Source organism: Melopsittacus undulatus, unplaced genomic scaffold (assembly GCF_012275295.1).
Source record: "Melopsittacus undulatus isolate bMelUnd1 unplaced genomic scaffold, bMelUnd1.mat.Z mat_scaffold_639_arrow_ctg1, whole genome shotgun sequence".
In the NCBI taxonomy this organism is placed as follows: Eukaryota; Metazoa; Chordata; class Aves; order Psittaciformes; family Psittaculidae; genus Melopsittacus; species Melopsittacus undulatus.
This window is the reverse complement of record NW_022994482.1, coordinates 14,385-36,411: the sequence shown is the minus strand read 5'-3', so window position 1 is coordinate 36,411 and position 22,027 is coordinate 14,385. Positions and strand designations below refer to the sequence as shown.

At 37.5% G+C, this 22,027-nt stretch overlaps 1 pseudogene; it reads right to left on the bottom strand.

The window, feature by feature from the left end:
* Positions 1–64: 64 nt before the first annotated feature.
* Positions 65–21,464, bottom strand: LOC117438814 (carnosine N-methyltransferase-like; annotated as a pseudogene).
* Positions 21,465–22,027: the final 563 nt, after the last annotated feature.

Sequence of the window (22,027 nt, the reverse complement as noted above, 5' to 3'; positions counted from 1 at the left end):
GTCCATAGCCATTAACCATAATGTTTTTACATTTAAGAAATTTTCCAAATGGCTAAAAACCAGTACTTGTGGTAACCAATATGTTAAGGAAATGGGTAACATGGTACTTCTTGTAAGCACAGTGATTATTAATTAACATTTTCTCATATACATCACTCTTAAGTGACAGAAGATTCAGCCTCTTGTACAGTTACCATGATGTGTAGATTAAATATTCACCTATGCCACATCTGCCAGGGAAAAAAAAAAACATTAGCAAGAAGAAGTCATTAAGTCACAAGGGTAAAGAGCCTGAAGGTACAAGAAAGCTATCTACCAGTTGGTCTGCATATGCTGACTTGGGTAGAGCTGGCTAGGTTACAGCACATACAACATACATACAACTTCGCCCCCCCAGCTTGAGGGATTTTTTTGTTGCATTATCTGCATACAGCATGGACAAATCTGCTATATTATCAACTTTAAAAAAAAAGATCAAGGCATTACATGACTCTGTTAATTATGTTAACAAGAATAAAAAATACCACTTCAACTGTTTTGGCTTAAGCATTAAGCAGGTGACTCAAATCAATGATTTTAAGATCGCAAAGCATCTAACATATTTCAGTTTCAACACTAGTAGATGTGATCAAGATTGGTGTTATTCCTCAATTGAGGTTAACATACTCCTTCTCTGTGACACGCTTCTTTTTCATCACACAGTACTCTGCTTTCACAGAGCATTTCAAAAGTTTCAGTCTGTGGGCTCTGTTTTGATTATATTGTTAACAGTAGTACAATCAAATACTGGAATCTGTATAATAATCTACTTCATTCTGAGTTCCACAGAAAATGGTCTAATAGTATCTTATGGCTATTTTATCTATTATGAATAATTTTATCACTTTCCAATCATTTCAGACTTCATAATTAAAGTATATGCTTAGAAATAACTTCTCTATGCCACAACTAGTACAGTAAGCATCTCTAAGTATTCCTAATATCAGTAAGTAGAAAAAAAATAAAATCATCAATCTACAGAAATGAAGCAGCATTTGCAAAGCCTATTTATGGTAAACATTAAGTTTTATTTTCAGTAAAACTTTGCTTTTATTTTGAATGCAGTAAAAGCAGAGACAGTGTAATGTGAACACTTCCTCCTCCATTTTTCACAAGTATATTACAAATATGCATGGCATAGTACATATCTGGATAGCAACAGAGATACTAAGAAAATAGACACTATCTAAAACCTATTAGGAATAAGAAGGCACCACTTGATTTGAGGTTGTGTCCAGACATCACCTAGTCCATTTGATTCTCACTTCTAGCTTTCAAGACAACATCTTTTTTTTTTTTTTTTTCCTGTTTACACTATTCGGAACAATTCTATTCTGGTTTTTCTCACCACAAACAACACACATTCGTAGTAGTATTTCATCATGGAGAGTTCATTCACAGTGTAAGTTGACAGTACAGATTCTTCCTCCACCTGATAAAAAAAGAAGCAGTTTTCAAACACATTCTCTACAAGAAGTATTCAAGTTTCCCTTAAGAAGGGAGGATGCTATGTATTTACTAGATTTCAAGGGCCTATTATATACTTTTAAAAATGAGGAAAGCAAATAATTTGCAACACACAAGCATTTAATTCTCCTAGAAGTCATTAGCATATGCCATTATGTAGAGCTAAATTTAACGTAAATGTTTTTCAAAGCAGTTTGGTTTACACCTGTACTGTTAATTGCAAACTACATAACCTTCTTACCTCTATGTGGAATCCATATTTTAGTATAACAGTTCTTATATCCTCATAACTTAATTCTATAGAAAGTTCATTTCCCAAGTTTTCAAAGTGGTAAAGGAGAGGACCTAGAGTACAAAGATACAAGGGGAAACGGCTATTAAAAAAGGCAAAAATGTTTAAAAAAAAAATTGGAAGTACATACTGAAATTGCAATGAACATTTATATCCATACTCACATATTCAAATACACACAAATGAATGTATTTCTATCACCCATATTTTTATCTAATGAATTTCAGGATCGGACGCAAATTAAAAAGTTAGTTCAATTGCTTATTCAACAAAGTCTTATTTCCTACCAGATTGTTTTTTCTGTATCTTAAAATTTCTTCAGTCTAGTAGCACTGCTGCCCTTTGAGAATGGAAGGCAGGAGCCTACACAGGAGCTCTGCTTCCACTCTGTCACTGACCAGGACTGGTGTAGTGACTGACCAGTTTCTACTACACAGTATGTTTTAACTCTGTAGTCTTTTTCTGCTGTTCCTTTACCATTAAAGACTTAAGTCTTTCATCTTTTGAGCCAAGGAACATATAGATGTCATTCCCAAAGTTTAGGGGTTAGAAGCACAGTGCAAATTAGACAACAGATTATGAAAAAATTCAAGGATGTATTTACACACAGAACAAGTTATTTTTTTCTTAGAAAAATAGCAAAGAAAAGAATACAGGACACTACAGTTGTCAAATAACAAATGTTTGATGCAGGAATGCAAAACCTGCCACTACAGAGATTTACTTCCCTATTTAAAAATCACATGGCCTTGACTTGATTGTAACTAGCAAACGCCTGCATGTACTCCAAACACATCCAAGTTAGATTCCAAGCCCTAGATGTTTCTAGCTCTAACAGTTTTCAGAACAAATACATTCTTCCCCGCAGAGCTCTTTCAAGTACAAATGCCTGTTATGTGATCAAATATAAGCCAGAGCTAGCAGGAAGAGAGGTTGGTCACACTTGCCTACATTTATCCATATTCCACCAGGCTTCAGTATTTTCCATATAGTATCAATGTAATCAATGACATTATGTGCTGTATCTATGAAAAAGCAGGTTGCTATGCAATCCATGTATCTGCATAAAAAAAAAAAGTAGCAGAGATTAGTTTCAAAGTTTCTACCCCTGCAAAAGTTCATTTAACCCCAGTATTTGTTTATACACTCAGAATTAACTTCAATTAAAAACAGCTAAAGGCTCTCAATTTTGTTTACAAGTACTAAATATTTTGGTTTAAGTTAACTGTTAAGTTTGAGTTCATGTGACCTATTTATATGTATGTGTACATATATGTACACATGAAGACTCTAAAATATTATATTTATCATTTATGCACTTAATAAAAATGTTCATACATGTCACATAAATGGGATATTATTATTATATACTGTAAAATGTAAATATTACAATGCATTTTATATAAAGGCCCAAGCATGCTATTAACTCACCTACCCTATGAACTTCATTACCACAACTGTTAAAAATACAGCTGTAAAAATAACCAGTGGTTTTGGCCCTCTGTAGTTAACACTGAGAACACCATGTGTCTGTGAAGCACACATTGAAATGTACATCCACAAACCAATTAGCTTAAAACATTTTATTCAGCACCTGAGTATTTCCTCCAGCCATTTTTAGTAGTTAATGTAACGAGCAGGATCTTTCAAAGTCTATCTTTTAAAGCCTGAGTCTCCCTGTTTTACTCCAGACAATTATCCTTCAAATTGCAAAAATTTAAAGTTCTGTAAATAAAAAATTAGAAGTCTCAATTTATGCCAGTATCAGATGCGCTAGCACAAGACAGAACTGTCAGAAAATCAAGCAACTCTAAGAAAGACCCTGCAAGAAAATATCTGGAAGTCCAGTGCATAATAAATCACACATCAAGAGCCACATAATTCCACTGAAAAATGTCAAAAGGTTTAATAGGGCAGGAAAGGTAGAAAGAGAACAACAGAGGTCTGAGGTGATAATCCAATTCCGTATAAGGAAAAAATAATGACTTCTAAATACGCATATAATGTGCCTCAAAAGTATTTACTATTGACAGTCAGTAAGTGTATTTTTCATTTATAATTTACTACTACCAAAACAGTTTGCATCCACAAAAAAATTATTCATTTTATACACTAAAAAAGAGAACTAGTCATGTTGTTCCCTTTGTAACATCACTTTTCTAAACCTACTAAAACCTTTCCATAATACTACTATGCTATCTTACTCTGAAAAAGATTACAGCCAACATTTATTACGCAAGGATGTGTCTATATTTTTTCATAACTAAGACAAGCTGATTTGGAATAAGAAAATCTTGCTGTAGTTAATACTTTTTGCTTAATGCTTCTAGATACAGTTCTGTTCTATTTGTAGTCATAAACTGTCCAATAACAAGTACAACTGAAGATAGTTGCATGGATAGCCTAGAAGTCTGCATTTACTCACTGCACTCAGAATAAATTTCTTGAAAATCCCCTGCTGTCATAGAGAAGTTTGAACCAGGAGGAAGACTGTGAGGATCAACGTCAGGGAAATAAATTGGACGAATCTGATCAGCAGATCTTCTGTTATTGCTAACACTGATGAATCCAGGGATAAAGCTTACATGAGTTAATTTCAGAACATCTGCAAAATACAGAAAATCAGCACAATTCAGTTTCAACTAATTACTTATCTATTACCTAGACACACAGGAGTCAGAAGATTTTCACCAATATCAATATTGTTGATAAAAAGCTACACATTTCCTAAAAGATTTTCATCTAGTTTTGAACACTTCCACTTCACTGCCTATCAATTCACAAACTGATTAAAAAAAAAAGCCCAATTTTACTCTAACACACAAATTACCTACCCAAAATAGTAAGTGCTTTTTTTAGCTTTAAGATTTTTCTTTACACACTTCTTACCATTTTCTCCAACTTCTCCACTGGAAAGAAAATGCACAGGATTCTTTTGTAAGACTAACTACATCAATGATTTAGCATATTCAATAAAGCAAAGCCTTTCTGGATAATTTTTTTTCCTATTAAAAAAAAGGCAAGTTAATAATATTAGTTCCATGAATTTTATTGGGAACATCTATTCTCATTCTAGACTTTTCTGTCTTTTCTAAACCACGTTCACTGGGGTTTTGAAGCACAGAACAAAAGCATTTTTCAGATGCTAACTCAAAGGATGCTTTCAGATTTCAAAAAAGAAATTAATAAATTCCATTTTGCAAAATAGTAGTTTTTGCACTAGATGTCATTTTAAGTTAGTAACATCTGGAGCATTGCAGTTATGCTAAGTAAAACATGCCTTTGTAAAATAAAAATTTGTGTGTTGACATGATAAACTAAGTCACATCTTATTTTTTAAAAGGGTAAAATACAGCATTAAAGGATAAAGAGCAGCTTTTCCCACAGCCCTGTGGGATCAGTTTGTAATTAAAAGTGAAGCATTTTCTTTCAGAGAAAACAGAAGATACATCTGTCCCTTGAAACATAAATCATCAAACACTTCATAAACTGCTAGCAATCTATCAGTTTATAGAAGTGCACTCTTTTGGCTGGTGGATAGAAAACATCTGTGCTAAAAGTCTTTGAAATAACATTTTATTACTTTCTTCATGTCATTTTCTATCTCATCAGAAAAAGGGAAAAAAAATCAAACCAACATACCAAACAAAAATAAATAAAATAAACAAAACACAAGAATACCTATACCTGAGCAGCAGTATACTGGTCTCAGTAACCATCTGCACATGTAATGAGTATTTTGAGTAAGCAAGCTCACTGCCCTGACTTCACAGAGCAGACTTTAGCCTCTTCAGGAATCTGCTCAGTAACTCAGTAAGGTTATACAGGATATAGCCCTAGAGGGCGGGAGTTCAAGACTGCTGGTTGATATTCAAAGATCACCTGCCTACAAGCTCAGAAGTGTTGTGTCCCCAGCAAAGAGAAAATGGGGTCAAGAAGGCCAGGATGGTGATGGGTGAGTATAGAGCCAGTTAGAAAACTCAGAAAAAAAAAGAAAGCTTATGAGAGGTGGAAGTGAGAACGGAAGCCTGGTAAGATACCAGGACTTGTTGGGGAAGCTAGAGATCAGGTCAGGAAAGCTAAGGCCCAGTTAGAATTGAGTCTGCAAGAGATGTGAAAGATAAAGAAAGGCTTCTATACATATGTTTGCAAACAAATACAGACTAGGGGATAATGTGGATGTCCCTGGCCATGGCAGGTGCTGGAACTAGATAATCTTAAGGTCCTTTCCAACCTTAACTAATCTATGATCCTATATATGCAGTCATCAAAGGAAAAGAAGCAGGAGAAAAAGTCCCAATAACATGGCATCATTTATTCAAGAAAGGTATTATATTGCAGTCAAAAAAAGGAAGAATAGATTAATAAGTACACCAAACAAACACCACAAACCCAAGCAAACAAAACAATCCACAGAAACCCCCCAAACCATCACAAAAAGACCCCAAACCAAAAAAAGACCAAAACCCTCAAACATGTTGGCCATCATAACTGTGTTAACCATTCTAGCACTCTCCTTACATTCCTAGTCAGTTTTTCCTATATTCCTTGTCAAGTATTTCTTTAACACAAAAAAGGAAACGTAAGAAAATAAGAAATCCCAGTAGATTAAAAAGGATTTTTCTGAGCTGCTTTTTTGTGAGCACAAAGTATATTCATATAGACTTCTGAACAGTTGCAAAAAGAATTCCCAATTAAATATAAAAGACCAATCCCCCTCCATATTCAAACTTGAAAACCTCCATTCCCATCTTCAGTAATTTATAATTCAAACTAAGTACTGAAGACTTTTACAATTCTATCCTTCCAACAGAAAATTAATGATGTCAATTACGTCATAAAGATGTAACATCTTTAAGTAAGTGTGATGCACTTTACTGTTTTCCATAGGGGCATTTACTGATCAATATTTAGTTGAAAAGACAATTCTGGAGAAGATAGGTAGGCCGGCTCTTACTTCTGAGCAGTGATTTAAAGAAAAATGCTTGATTACCTTTTCAACAAAAGGCATCAAGTGGCATGGAACAAATATATTAATTAGCCTTCTCAAAGTGTCTATATTATCTGAAGTCCAAAAGTAAAGATGTAGCCAATTATTGGCACGAATTCTACTGGTATTAATTAAAGTTTTTTTAAACACACGACACAACCCTATTTTGACTTTGGTGCAAAGTGCTATATATTACATCAACCTTCCTCACAAAATAGTGTGACTCCTGGGGCTACTGCTACTAACGGTCTGTTAACCAAGGCTTCTGACCTTGTGTTCTGTATCTCCAGCTGCAGAAAACGCAAGTCAGCAAACAGCTGCCCCTGCTTCCTCCACACAGATACTACCCTAGCATTGCTTCCCCTCTGGTCAGATGTCAAGGGGGAACTAACACATGTCCTGAGTCTCTAAACTGACAGAAAAAACTTTATGATGCTTTCCAGGGGCAGGATAACAGATCATGCTTTTCCCTTTTTCCTCTTCCAAAACATATAAAATTAGAAATTAAGATGTCTGTACCCACCAGTGATCACCTCTGCCATCTGTCATTATATACAGAGCTTATTAAACACCAGAAAATACACCAGCAGAGTGAGAACCTTACCCATACAAGAAAAAGCAGAATTACTCATACAAGGACTGCAGCAGCCTTGAAGCCATTGCCAGTTAAGATACTCCAGGGTCACTTCAGTTTTGAACTGGAGCTTCCTCAATGGAATAATGCACTCTAATTTCAAATACTTACAGTGACCACACTTGTGCCATGGACATTACTCTCTACATACCATGCTATGCAACTTCACTCACAATAACAAAAATTGAAAATTTAAGAATTATATTTTTTTTTACAAGCATAAAAACCAGTAGATACCAGTCTGTGTACAGAATACTTAAGTCACTGTACCACATCTAAAAGCCCACTGTAGTAGTTGGCTTGACACTCAAAACAGTACTTTTCTCTTCCTAAAAATAAACCAGGGTGAATGTAGGTATTATCCAAACTGTAGCATGGTATCAAGATTATCATGCTTCTACCAACTGAAAAAAAACCAAAAGTAAGACTGTATTTAAAACTAATGCTCAAAAACCTTTCTTACCACTCTTCCTTAATTGGTATCTTCAGCTCATATTGATGACTGCTGCTTCTTCCAGCTCCAGGAAGGTAAACTTATCCATTTCAGTAGGCTAACTGGGAACAGCCACTTAAGACTAAAATTAAAGATCCCAAAAGTCCCAAAACCTTCTTAAGAGATATCCCAAGCCCACAGTGAGATCTAGCAGAAAAGGAACACTTGGACTTCAGCTGAACTGACTGAAATTCAGAGTCAGGTTAGCTATATTCTATTCTATGCTGATAAGGAAACTTGTAACTGATACCTTGGATCAGCAAAAATGGAGATTACAGTAGTTGAGCAACATTCAATTTAAATCTAATACCATTAGCAAGCCTAATGCATACACACTTCTTTAACATATATCTTACATGAATAGGAAATACCACAGGAGCATTAACTGTTAAGAATGATTACTATCATAAGCTAAGCCTTGGTTTTTCAGAATTCCACATATAGGGCCAAAGTCTCAGTATTTGAGGAAGATAAAAAATATATCAGTTAGGAGTGAAGTTAATTTTCAGCTTTGAAACACTATGGCAGGTGATCAGTGCTCCCAAAGATGGAAAAGTTAATACTTTTATGCTGCTTCAGGAGTTCTGAAGAGAATAAGAGTCAGCAGAGCTGTAACAGGCAAGGATGACAAGAGTGTGACCTCCTTTCAGTAGCTAAAAAGCATTAGATTAGCTCAACTGCAATACTGAATTTCACCACCAGAGGAGAGTCATTTAAATAAGTAAAAGAACAAATAAACCTATAGCAAATACCTGGTTTTATCACACTGACCACTACTACTTTAAGCAGACATGCAGCAGCCACAATAAAGAGTGTTTTTCCCTTTGTTGTTTTTGAACAGTAAGCTGTAACAGATTTAAGATCATCAGTCTGTGATGGATAGTCTACACACAGGGCTCCAAAACATGATAATGATGACAGAATACAAGACTAGAATTCAGGTGTTTTTAGGAAAGCTGCATCATTTCTGACAGAAGAATGAACTGGCAAATCTTGTCTGTCTGAACTCGGTATCAGCTCCCCCCAGAAAATCCAGAACACTACCCCAAAACTCTTCCCTATTTGCCCACCTGGACTTCCCAGCCTCTTTCTTAAAGAAATAATTGCATTTGCTGCCTTTATTCCCCAATAAGAAATTCATTATGAAACCAGTAAATTCAAATGCAAGTGACAGAATACCAAGTACAATAATGTCACTTTAAGTCAAACCTACACAGTGAAATTTACTTTGTTCAAATTTAATACCTCAGCATAATTGTAGAATTATTGACTATTACTTTAGCCACTCGCTTAAGAAGTGGTTCAGTGTGCTTCAGTGGTTGTTTTGAATGTCAAACAAGGTCTACAATTTCAGTATAGAATGTGACACTTTAACAGGTTTCCTCTGTTGATCACCACCAAGTATCATGCACATATCATATAGTATGTATTTGACACTAGTAAGACAGGCATATATTTTACAGAAACAATAAATCATAAAATCTATTCAAGATTATGCAGAAAATACATGGTATAGAGATTTTAAGTCTCATAACCCAAAAGCCATGCTTCCTTCTATAATTTTAATCACTCAGATACAATGCTTCCCTCCCACATTTATCCCACTGATTTTTTCTGTTCATTATTACATCTTAAAAACCGTAATTTTTACATTTTACATTGAAAGCCCTATGTTAAGACTTACAAATCTATTCTTGCAAGTTTATTTATTCAAGTTTTCACCATTTATAATTTTGCCTCCTTAGGTTTCAATCAGCAAGTAAAACATAAGCTATGTACCTGTTGAGTACAAAGTTAGAAGAAAAGAGCATAAAGAGGCTCCACTCATTTCTTGGCAAGCAATAAACCGAGCTTAGCTATTTCCCACGCCAATCTACCTAGCCCAGCACCATGTACCAGGATATTAACTTTGGAGAAAATCCCTGCAACAGAACAAAAATAATAGTTAATTCTTTATCTGATACCTCTTAACAAAACTTACAGAGGTCCTGTCAAAATTCCCCACTCCCATATACTTAGATATTACAATGTATCTGCTGTATAACTTTACTTTTTAAATGCAGCCTGAGCCAGCTCTGATCAGATCGGCTAACTGTACAAAGTAATCCACAGAAATGACTCAACATACACAACTGTCATTCAGAATACAGAACATAAGTAAAAAACCAATATTCTCCCTGAAAACTTTTACAGTTATCAAGCTATGTATCTCAAGTGAATTGAAGAAAGAACATTATCATATGGCACCATTTTTTCTTTGAAGCCCATTGATAAATTGTAAATACTCGAGAAATCTTGGTTTACATTGCATGAAAAATAAACAAGTATTTTGATAGCAGAAAACTTCCACAAGCTGATAAGCAATTCAGACTACAAAAACCTTAGTTACCCTCTCAAGGACTGTTTTGTGTATGTTCACCAATTTCAGTGAAGTACATTTAGTGACAAAGTTTCTTAAGAGTACATTGCAGCTAACCCTTTACTTCCCATAACTAGGTATCAAGTTGAAGACGACCAGAGGAAACACAGAGGCAAATGTGTTTACTGAAGATACCTAGAAAGACCTCTATCCATCGCCCAAGTTCAGCAAGTAAAGGACTAAGAATCTTAAAAATTTTCTTATTTTACATGCAGTAAATGTAATATATACATAACCTAAGCATTAGACTTGATCACAGTGCAATCAAACCTTCACTCAGGCAAACAAAAAACACTTCCATGCCAAACTGAAAATATATTTAATCTACAGGAAATACTTTTTCAGTTTCCAGTTGTGAACAAGACTTCATAACTTCACATGTCACAAAAAACCCTGTTAACACACAGACTACTTTGGCCTATTTGGATGTCACCTTCAAAGACAAAAGATACACCTATAAATTTTATATGCAGCTAATGAAGAAAACCACAATCAGCACTTCCAAGACATATCATGAGAGAAAGCAAAATGCAGAATCTCTGACTACATATTAAATTCAGGATGCAAAAAGGGTTTACAATACTTAGCACACTGCAAAGCACAAAGATGAGTGAGGAGTTGCAAAAATTCTGAAAAGTAGTGCATTTCTGAAGATTACTACCCAAAACCAGAAGCAAGCATTACTCTCTTTTAAGGCCACAAAAACTAACAGCAGTTTTAATAGTGCTTTTTGGTTTGTGGCTTAATCATCTAACTAGTGAAGCCTCCCAAATGGAAAATCAAAAGTTCTCATTTAAGATTTTCATTATCCATGCCATTGTACTTTCAGATTCTTCACTTTCCAGTTAACAAGAAGCAGGAAATAAAGACTTTGCTATTACTTAAGAGCACTGCCATGAAAACAACAGTTCTCCTTACCTCTCTTCTACAAGGAAAGGCAGAAGAAAGCTAGCCTGGAAGTCCCACTGAAATAAGAGATTCAGGAGAAAATTACTTGCTCAAGACGAAATTTTGAAACACAGACCCAGAAGAGTAAAAAAAATATCCACTCCAGAAGAAGCTAGAAAAACCTCAATGTTAAGCTTTTTATAGTTGTAGTGGTAGGCTGTTACTCCAAATGTATTTCTAACTGGTTGAAGTCTTTAGCCACTTCCAAGATTCTCATACACTGATTAGAAAGACACTTTCTTCAAATAACCTGATAACTAATAGCTATATATAGGTGTAACCACGTTTCAAAATCTACATCTTTATTAATCCTAAATAAAGATAAATGAGATAGAGCCTCTCAATTGAATTGATTTTAAATTGCTTGTAATTGTATTGTATCTTTCTATTCAAAATATAGTTTTTCTATCTCTGAACTAGTTTTTCCCAAATTCTCTCTTAGAAAAGAGTTGATTTTAACTTGCATTTTCCTTTGCAGTTTATTATTTTCCTTTCTTTATTATGGGACTGAAATCCATCCAAGAAACTTGTTAGTAATCACATTTCTTTGTATACCCTTCTTATCAAGTTCCTTGGGCCTGACGGCCAGCCACCAAATTCATTTCAGCATACAGAGCACAGCTAATAGAATACAGTATCATCAAATCCATGTCCATAATTAGACACTAGCACTTCCAAATGCTTCAAAAGCATTTTTTTAAGTCTGTAGTCAGAGAAAACTAGGTATGGTAGTGAACACACTCTATAAACAGTGACTTGATAGTGTCCTGCTAGCACCTCAAAAAATTAAAAAGCTCAAACACATTTTGCTTTTCAAATATTAAAAGGAATTGTTAGGGGACGAAGCTCTTGGTGAATTTCAAAAAATAAGATCCAAAACCAGTGGTAGTGTGAGCACTCCAGAACACTGTATTATACTATTTTTTGAGTCATTAAAACAGCTAATTTTTAGTTGCTCAGAACTGGTTTTTTTAATTACTATAGTTTGTAAGATAATTTAGAAGGCTAAAAAAACCTGCTTTCCTTTAGTGGATATCTAATTGCAGCAGTTGCAAAGACAACTGATAATACAATAATAATATAATAACTGATAATATCACTTATCTATAATGAAGCTACCCTCAAACTACCTGCAGCTGCACAATTTCTATGACACAGATCTAGCATTGTATAGGAACATAAACGGTTACCCCACAAGTACCCATTATACTGGTGGGGCAACAGGGAAGAAATATTGTCTTATTAATCTGACAGATACGCGGGAGAAAAGGAGGACTAAAGAACAGAGAAGAGAGCTGCATGGTACTGTTTGGCTCAACTACTGAAACTGCAGCATTCTCTTAAAAACACAGTAAATGAATATCAGCAAACTAAAAATTTTGTCATGCCATCACTGTACTGTGTTTGCAGTGTGATTTATATATCAGCTTTTAGATGTTTATTAATGCTATTAATGAAAATTTTAACTTTGTGTCCCTTTTTAAAAGGGAAAATTTATATATTATAAAAATAGGGGCTTCTTATTTTACGCTTAGTGGGCCTTAAAAAAAAACCCAAGAAACAGATGGTGCTGAAGAGCTAAACTGAATTTCAGCAAAAGAAGGATTTGTGTGTGATCAAACACAACTCTCACTTGCATAAACTAATCACTACAATTCAAAGTTATCTAATCATAAGAAATTGGTAAGAAATGCAAAGCCATACACAGAAGATCAGTGGAAAGATCTATCATAATCACACTGTTGGAACTACTTTCCCCATGTTTGATCTCTATAATGTTTGTAAATCTAGGTAGTAAACAGATACAATCCTCAGGATTAGTATTTCACTATTTTACTGTAACCATATTTTCATAGATTTTTTTTAAACACAAACTACTTTTTGAATAAAATATGAAAGTAGGCAAACAGTACTTGAAGAGCACTTCTCAAACTTAGCAGCTGAGGTTTATGTGTTTCCATATAAAGACCTGCAAAGCATTCAATGGACTGCAGTGAAACTGAAGCGATAGCTTGCTCTTAAGCCAATATTTAAAGCAAAATTTAGATTACCTACAATTTTTGAGATTAAAAAACCTGCAAGGACAGATGTATTTCATGTAAAGTTAAATCATATAAAGCAGAAATTTTATCATCACCATAACTGTGACTGAGCACTTGCAAGAAGTATAGCCAAGCTCAGGCTTAGGCTAATAAATTATGTTTTCAAGTAAAAGGAAACTAAGCTGTCCTGCCTGTATCTTGGAAAATGTCCATCATTGCTCACAGTGTGACAGATTTAAATTTCAGCTATAGGTGGTTCCAGAGGCCAAGTTAATGAATAAAAGAAACTCTGGAGAAGATACCAAGTTTACTGTTCTGGGCCATGGAATAAAATTAACTAAAAGCTTAATTATTTCTTTGGTTTGTTTTTGTACAAGAAGTCTATGATCTTTATATCCCTTCACGTAAGTAGAAAAGGTAACAGCAGAAAGTGAAAGAAAATAAAGATGACAAAAGGGGAATTAAAACATCAGCAAGTTTTAGTTGAAAATCCAAACAATGTTTTGTAAAATATTTTTAACTAACTTATTCCATCAGAAATAAAGAACTATTGGTTTTAACATTTTCTCCAATATAAAGCATTGACTTTAGTTCATCAGATCAAGAAATCTAAGAAATTTAAATGGCATCATCAAAAGGTAGACAATATTATAGAGACCCTGTGAGCTGAAACACAATTAAATACCTATGTGAATAATGCAGGAAATCTATCATTCTTCAGGAAGACCTCATCTCATGGCAGTCCATTTGAAACTGCTTTGCTGATGCTACTAACAGATTCTGTGTTACAGGGCTAAACAGAAAGAAAGAATTATTTCTGAACGGGAACAGAGTGCAGAAACAGCTTTTATCATCGATTGGACTGAAACACAAGATAACAGTAGCACCTACTCACAACAGTGTTCTAATTTAGCAGCTGCTTTCAGTCACTGCATCTGGTACTCTTGTGCTTCTCAGGAGAGGCTAGCACACAGAGCAGCACGTTTTTCCTGTGCTTTGCATATCAACTGAAGCAATAGAAGCCAATCTTGTGAAGAGCAGCACACAACATTTGTATGCATTACGCAAAACATATTTGAACAGTTTCAAAATCTGAACTCTTTTTCAGATGATTCCAATATATATGGAATTAATGTTAATAAAAAGTTAACTAGAACTGAACCTACAATTCCATCGAAGCCATTAAGGTTACTTGTGCTGACGGTTTTAAATGAAAAAATTATTTCTCTTTTTAAATACAAACTACATCTAAAAGCCCTGTTTTCATTACCCAGTGCCACCAATATACCTTTTCTCTGGCACTTTCATTTCACCATCTCAGGAGAACCTCAGCACCTTGTGCTACAAAAAGGAACTGAAAAAGAAATGCTGAGCTGCACTATGAGATTCATCTATAGGCTGGTTTTACACATTAGCACCCAGAGCCAGTCCTCTCCAGAGGAATGGACTCTTTGATACACAACAGTCAGAATAACTTCACTATGTCAGTTCAGGTCCTGTCTACCCCTTAGAACTGGAACAACTGCACCCCTCCGAAACATATAAAAAAGAATCAGATTGAAAAGCCAGCCTGCCCTAGCATGGAAGTTACTTTCTTGCACAATGGTGGAGGTGCCACTGCCAGTTAAGCCTGACAACACACAAAGAGCACAGGCCCTTCAGAATGACTGTGCTCCTCACCTCAAAGAGGCATGCTCCTCCTAAGGAGGAGAGCATCTGGTCACCATGAAAAAGAGTCAGTCGAGGACAGTAAGTAACAGTACATGAATGGAAAAAGGTTTTACATAACTGCTATGAAAGATGCACAAATGATAATTAATATTAAGCTTTTAAATAGGTATGTAGGGGTCATGGTTTATCCCAGCCAACAACTAAGTACCACACTGCCCCCCTCACTCACTCTGACCCACAACCCCAGTGGGATGGTGAGGAGAATCACGAAATAGGCAAGAACCCATGGGGCTGGGATAATAATAGTTTAATAATTAAAAAAATACATATAACAATCCAATGATATAAAGATAATTACAGTAATGATAATAGGAATAAATCCCACCTCAAAAAAAAAACCAAACAAAACACAACAACTGATGTGCTACACAATTGCTCACCACCCACTGACCAATACCTGACCCCAGCAACGATATGGGCCTTCGCCCAGTTTATATACTAGGCATGACGTGCTGTTGGTATGAATACCCCTTTGTTTAGTTTGGGTCAGGTGTCCTGTCTCTGCTTCCTGCTGGCTTGTGCCCATCCTCACTGGCAGAGCATGAGAGAATGAAAAATCCTTGATCAGGGTAAGAGTAAGCGCTCCTCAGCAACAATTAAACATCGGTGTGTTATCAGCATTGTTCTCAGACTAAAGCCAAAACACAGCACTTGCACCAGCTGCTAGGAAGAAAAAATAACTATCCTAGCCAAAACCAGGACAGCATGAAATACACATTTGTTAATTAAAAAAATGTTTCATTTGACAAACTTGTAGTAGAGATCTATCAGCTATATAGTGATGCTTTTGAGATTTTCCCTAGACAAAGAAAACTCCAATGGGTATTTCAGAGCCATCACAATGGGGACAGAAGCACTGTCATCTTAGTTCTGCTTGACAATAAACAGAATTCCTGGTAAAGCAGCACAAGCTATCAATTTCAGATTCACCCAATCTATTACCACGTACTGCCTCCTACTACTAGCTGGAGGTTTGCAAACAAAAGTTCATTGATGATAAATGTAAAAGGCAAGACTTTCCAACTTCAGACACATTATCTCCTCAAATCTGACGCAAGTCCTCTCCCACAACCAAAATGCTTTAAAAGCTAGCCTACAGAGAAAAAAGGAACTGCTGCCTTCAAGATCACAGTGATTACCTTCAGAACTATGACTTCTACAGATCTGCATCAGGCTACCTGTAGTATTTAATTAATTTTTAGCTAATAGGGCACTCTTAGCACTAAAAACATTCAGAAAGTTCACCTCCAGACAGAACATTTTTAGTGGCATACCCACCTTGAGATGTTAGCCCACAGCAAAAGAGAAATCAATCATGTCCACTCTGTTTTCTGTTACCACTAACAGCCTTTACTAATGAAAATTAAAGATGCTAGTGGAAGGTATTTTCAGATTGGGTACAGACACATTATTAGCCATTACTGAGAAAGAATAAAATCCCCAGTAACACCCAGCTCTATCAAAACTAACTTGCAACCTGTAACATTTAGATAGTTCATGAATTTTCAGTAGTGCCCAGACACAGGATGAGCAGCAATGGTCATAAACTACAACACAGATGTTTCATCTCAACATGGAGGAAGAACTTTACATTGAGGGTGGCAGAGCACTGGAACAGGCTGTCAAGAGTGGGTCGTGGAGTCTCCCTCTTTGGAGACATTCAAAAACCTGCCTGTACACGATCCTGTGTAACCTGCTCTTGAAAGGGCGGTTGGTCCCTTCTAACCGTAATGATCCTGTGACTGTGTGCTAAGTTTAAACTGAAAAGTACAAGGGCTGACAAAAAAAACCAAGAGCCATTAACCATGGATTCTTACAGGACTAGCATCTCCCAAGATTCTACCAGCACAATTCTACTTACCTAAAACCCCTGCACCAATAACTATTTTGGTGGTGTTAACAAGCCAACACTGTATAAAGCTACCCTCAAACACATGCAGCAAAGATTTTTAAGACTTACCTTGTAACAACTGCCTGAAAGCAAAGCTAGAACTAAGTAGCTACAGTGCAACAAAACTGTGTTAGAAGTTAAGAGTCTTCTTCCCTCCACCAAGAAGGGCAATAATACTCATACTTGCTGATATCTCGGGGGTCCTTCCCTTTATCTGCAGCACACTCAGAAACTTCTAACCTGCAAATTTTACCTCACTTTGCACAACTGAATTAATTTCACAACCTTCTGAGGTCTCTTACTTAAGGGCTAACAGAAATGCCATTACATCACACTGTGGGGAAAAAGAAAAAAATTCTTCCTGGTTACCTCATGAAGGTAAACCTCCTTTGTGAAGTTTATGATAATTCTCTTTTCCAAGCCCTTGTATTAGAAACACTTTGATTAAAAAATTCCACTGCATAAAGGCATATCTCTATTTTAAGTCCAAGCTTTCATTATTCATAAAGCATTCTAAATTCATGCAACAGTGTATGACTACATAAAAACATGTCTTATAGTAAGTCTAAAAAATAAGTCTTAAAATACTATTACCATCTTTCTTTGGAAGTTTTTTACAATTTCACTAATGATTGGCTGGTAGCAGGACTCTCTCTCAGGCTTTCCTTCTTCACTCCAGTCTCTCACGAATTGTTTCAAAGTGGATTTTAATTTATCCATGTCAAATGTTGAAGCTGGGTAATCTTCCTCTTCCCTGATTAAATTGGAAAGAAAAATAGATTAGTGCAAATGGTACCAAGTATCTTTAGTCTTGCGGGAAGGGAGTACACAAAAGCCATATAATAAAAGCTATTGGGAGGTGTAGCTGACAAAGCATCTGCCTTTCACTCCTGACATCAGGGCTCAAATTCAACCTAGAATCCTAAGCATTGGGCTTGCTGTCTCAGTTCAGCACTCAAAGAGATTAGGTTCCACATTAAAAAAAAACAAACAAGAAACAAACCTGAACAAAACAAAAACACCCCACCAAAACAAAAATAACAAAAAACCCCACAACATAATACAGCACAACAGAGCACAACTGATAGTCCTTATATCAGGAAGGATCACACTTAGCTAGTGCAAAGGCATCAGCTCTACAAGATTTGAAGACGAGTAAGAAAATACAGCTGGCAGGAAGCATGAAAGGTGAAAATAAAGTGGCAAAAGGAAAGAAGTTTGAGACCTAAAGGTGTGAAAAAACAAACATGGAAAACCCAAGTGGACAGAATTAATATCTGGAGTATGAAAAGGTCCATTTTTACATACGTCTTCTCCATATTCTTTATTTTCAAATATATGAGTGCAGTCCTTTCACAATGGTCTGTAGTATCTCTTGATTATGATCAATGCACTTCCGAATCTTGTCAAGATGAGGAAGGTACTGAGGAAGGAGACTCTGTTGGTTAGCTGGGAGAGATTTAAACTGCCTCTCTGTTCTGTTCACTCGCTCGTGCATATTTGTTCTAAAAAGCAAAAGTTTTAAGGTCTTTAGATATTTTGAAGCAATACACACAGTAAATATAAATAATTCACCCTAAACTATTCCAATTAGAATTATTAGTTTATTTAGACACAGGAAGAAATCAGAATTTGCAATTTCTTACTAGACAAGGTTTCAAGATTTTTTTAGGCAAAATGTTTAAGCTCTAGTTCTACATTACCACTCTTTTAAACATGTTGTAGTTTAAGAGAATCATTGCCTTCCTGCAGTTTCATCACCAGCCAATTATTTCCAGCACATCATCACCACTTTAATACATGAATCTACAAAACTTAATGAACAGCAAACCCCTGAAACCATCAAAACCAGATAGATTGCTTCATACATCCAATTTAAATTGAGTAAGTAGCTGAAAGTTGTGGTAATCTTTGCCTACAGAAATAACAAGATGTGGAGTGGACACAAGGATCCTCAAAAGCAACTGCTCCTAAAAGGACAGCAAAAGTCACAGCTGGACATACTGATGTTCTGGGCAGCAACACTAAGATACTAAGCTACCTTCTTTTTGCAACATATTCCCCTGAAACATGAGTATTGCAAACTTGATCTCATAACTAGGCTAAACAAGTTACAAGGCTAAAAATACTCTTACGCTTCCCCAAACAAAAAAATTTAATTGAAAAGATTAATCTAGTGCTAAGAGAAAGAGGTCCTGTTTCTCTCTTTCCTCTCCCATTTCCTCATGCAGAACAGTTCTGCCCTCTACCCTGTTCTGGCACTCACTAGGTCTGTCACAAAGTTCATTTCACTTGCTAACCCTAAAGAGACATGTATATATATCACTCAATTTGATTTCTGTCACTTTAGTGAGTCAAGGTTGCTGGACCATAGTCATAAGGACTCTAGAGACAAGAAGTCATGAAGCCAGGACAAGAGATGCTGCCCCTTTTTCGCAGCAGAAAATTATTTTGTCAGGTCAAATCACTGAAGTTTCTCAGTGACAGCATACAGCAGCAGAATTGGAAAACTAGCCATCAGAGCAAGTAAGATGCCACTGCTGCAACCTAGTTGCAAACTCAGTCCTGGAAATTTGACAAGTTAACATCTCCAAAATTAGGTATGTGCCACTGAGAAGGGCATGTTTACTGCAATAGCTACACTGGTTTAAAAAACGAAATTTAAGAGGGAAAAACAAAGCAGAAAAATAAGAAAGCTGATCACTTATATAAAACGTATCGGCTTAATATCATCTGCATGAAAGTTTTCTCAGAAAAAAAAAAGCCTTTGACTATAACCCCCCACCATTTCACAGTAAATTGAACCTTCTAGGAGAATAAATAATTCACTGAAATCAGGAGAACTACACATAAAAAATTAAGTCCATGTGTCTCCAGAAAACAAGACCTTTAATCTGGTCCTCATCTGAGTGTTACTGCCTTACTAATTTTTACTGAAATATGTAATTTCGCTTCAATTCACAGTTATTTCTTTGAGGCAGAGGTAATTTAATTCAATTCCTGTATTGAAAATTCGAGTCACATCCTTTTGCTATGCTTTTACGAAAATTGAAGCATTCAAGGCAATCCAATCACAGCTAAGCATAAGGTTGACAAGAATATTCCCAGATTTTAAAGGCCAGAGGATAAAGTTACATCACTGATACCAGTACATTACATTTGGCTGTTGTGCTAACAGCGATAAGCAACACAAAGCCCTTGGTATGGTCCAATTTTTATTAGAGAATTCAGTTGGAAAAAGACATCCAAGTGTCATCTAGACCAACCTAGTGATCAAATGCTAGTTTTTGGGGAAAAAACTAACAAAAAAATAAAAGCAACAAACAGAATAAATACTCTTAAAAATCACCCATTCCTTCCAAGAACCTCACTGTCATGGTCCAAACGATGCTCATGTTACACTCACAAGACTGTCCAACACATAATGATTCACATGACCGGGGTTTGTCAACTGAAATATACAATATGCATCCCGAATCTGCTTCCCGAACCTAGAATAACATTATACAGTTTACAAAAACCTGCAGAGAACTGGACTTCTGCAGCCAGTGTCCGCCCCTCCAGTTAATTCTGTTTCCTCTTCAACAGATTCGGACACTAAGTAGGGTCCGTCCCTTCCCGCTCCCCTTTACCCTCATTCCCATAGGACGACCAAGGTCTTTTCCGACTTAACAAATGGCAAGCATTACCCAGATCTCTTGTGCAAATTAACACGTCCTTCAGTAATTTCCACAATAACTGAGACACGGTTCGCATCTCTTTGCTACTGTTTGGAGTACTTTACAGCGTCTTAAAGCACCTTAAAAAGACATTTTCCTATAAAGACCTCTCAGAACCTTCCAGGTGCGCTGTACTACGACAAGATCTATTTGGGGATTTTTTTTATTTGTATGTTTCCTAGCTGAAAAAGACATCGAGGCGACTTTGCGGGCATCCCGAAAGGAAAGGGAGCGGAACCCGCGCTACGAGCACAGCGCCCCCGGCCACAGGGAAACACGGACGCAGGAAGCCCCGGGAGCCAGACACCGCCGCACGGACAGCGAGGGCGTGACCCCGCGGAGCAAGCCGGTGAAAGGAGGCCGCGGCGCCAGTGCCCCCGTGCACAGAGCGGTAGGTATGGGTTACCCGTAATATCGGAAAGCGTTGATGATCCTCCGGAAATGCTCCCGCTCCAGCCGCTCCTCCTCCGCTTCCTCCTCCCCCCTAGCCGCTGTAGCCGTCCTCGCCAGCGCTCGCGGCTCACTGCGCCTGCCGCCGCCTACGCCCGTCCCCGTCGCCCGGCGATGCTGCCGGCCTGCACCTCTGTGTCGACACCACCCTCTCCCTCCCCCAGCCAAGACAACTGCTCCCACTCCTCCCGGTGGCCCTGCCTCAGCCTCCTGCGCATCGCCTTGGCCGGAGGATCGCGCTCGCCCGGCGGCAGCGGGAGCTGTGCTTCAGGGGACACGGCGCACGCGGCCGACATCCCCTCAGCAGCCGCCGCCAACGGCCGCGGCCGGCGCACGCTCTCTTGCTCACTTCCTGTAGAGAGCATCGCGAGAGAACACCAGCGGGCGGACCCGCAAGAGGCCTGTAGAGGAAGCTAGACGGGGCCGGGTGACCCGATTAACGACAGAACCTCCCGGGGCCGAGCCTCCCGCCCTCCTTTGGGCTGGCGCCCTGGCAAGGGACGCCATGCGCATGCGTCAGAGATCACAGAAAGGGAAGGGCGCCTCGCTGTGGCATAACCTCAGCCAGTATGAAAGGGCCGCATGGCGGCACTGACCCTGGAACAGCTTTAGGGTTGTTTCGGCGAAGGGTGCATGCTGCTGGCTCCTCCGGGGCCGTAATCATGAAACGTGAAGTACGAGTTCAGTTGCTGCTGAGCGCGGGTGCGCTTGCTCGGCTGCTCCAGGGTGCGCTGCAGCCTGCAGTTGCTGCCTGGAAAGAAGCACCGGGAGTAGCTGCGGGGGGAGGAGAGCAAGGAGGAACGTTAAGCAGGGCCTAGCAACGCGTGAGGCGCAAGGTGCTGGATTCCTCACAGTAACACACTTTGACGCCGAAGAAAATCGAGCACATCCTCCTCCACCCAACACTACTTG